The following is a 1,471-nucleotide window of genomic DNA, read 5'->3' as shown; positions in this document are numbered from 1 at the left end:
TTTTTTAATTTTCCAAAAGAAGGAACAGAGAAGGGGGCCAGGTGAGGATATTCCCTCAAAGGCCCAGTCCTCTGTTCTTAACGCTACCTCGCTATCGCGGGAAATGGCGAATAGAAGGAAAAAAAAAAAAAACTATATATATATATATATATATATATATATATATATATATATATATATATATATATATATATATATATATACGGAGTGTTTTTGTGTATATATGATTACCAATTGCCTTTTAGTTATACATATAGGACTACCGCTGGCTTGTGGAGATTGCAGTACTCCATCCCTGATCCGTGGAGAGTGTAGGACTCCATCTCTGACCCGTGGAAAGTGTAGGACTCCATCCCTGGTTTGTTACAGTGGAGCATACCATCGGTAGCCCATGGTAGGTGTAGGATGAGCCCATCACTCTGCCTCAGAAGGTCTACACTTCCAGAATATAAGCCAGTGTTGTACCCCACACCAGTCCTACAGAAGTTGTAAGGTCCCATTTCTACGGCTTAAAGAGCGTTGGGCTGCATCACTCGCTCGCGGAAGGATGTAGAATTCCAGCACTGGCTCCTGTGAGGCATAGGATTCTATCGCTGACTTGTGGATGATGATGGATACTGTCACTGTCCCGTTATGATGAACGTAGGACCCACTCTCACTGGCCCTTGGTGCAGGCTATAGAGGGTCTCTTACTTGCCTGTGGGTAGGCTGTAGGGGGTCTCTTACTGGCCCGTAGTGCAGACTGGAGGGGTCTCTTACTAGCCTATATGGTATGTTGAAGGATCCCAAGTCTGGCCGCTCAGCAGGACCTGATCACTGGGCCGTAGTGGGTGCAGGTCTCCTCCACACGACGGCTGGAGGTGTGGGCGGGGTCATTATCATAAAGCCCAACACACACACCTGTTTCTTTCCCGGGTGCAAGAGGCGCGGCAGCCACTTCCTGCCGGCGCGACCACAACGACGGCCCATTTCCTGCCACCAGACAGTTGCCGCCACGCCATCGCAGCGTAACCATTACTTCGGCTCCGAGAACCTAGCCCGAGACGGAAGTCTTCGGTCCAAAACAGAACCCTCGGCCCAGAATATAAATAGTTCCGGCCCCAAGGAAAGGCGCCCCAGGCCTGGTGCAAAACGGAAGCCCCAACCCCAAACACTGATGCCAGCAGCAGAACACGGGCCCCAGGCTCGACAGACTCATAACCTCATTACCTGGCCTTAAGGAGAGGACCCAGGCCTACGTAAATTCACCAAGTGTACACTAAAACCCCCAACCCTGTACAGACACCAGCCCTGAAAAATATAAAAAAAGAACCAACCCTGCTTTAATAACAGGTCAGCAACCCTACACACATGCCTTCCGTCTCAAAAACAGGCCCTCGGCCCCACACAGATGCTCTGGCTGATATAACAGGTGGTTTGAACCTGGAAGACACCCGGCCCCCAACACATCGAACTCCACCAAGCTGGGAAA

The sequence above is a fragment of the Panulirus ornatus genome, chromosome 42 (genome assembly GCF_036320965.1).
Source record: "Panulirus ornatus isolate Po-2019 chromosome 42, ASM3632096v1, whole genome shotgun sequence".
Taxonomy (NCBI): domain Eukaryota; kingdom Metazoa; phylum Arthropoda; class Malacostraca; order Decapoda; family Palinuridae; genus Panulirus; species Panulirus ornatus.
Note: the sequence above shows the minus strand (reverse complement) of the source record.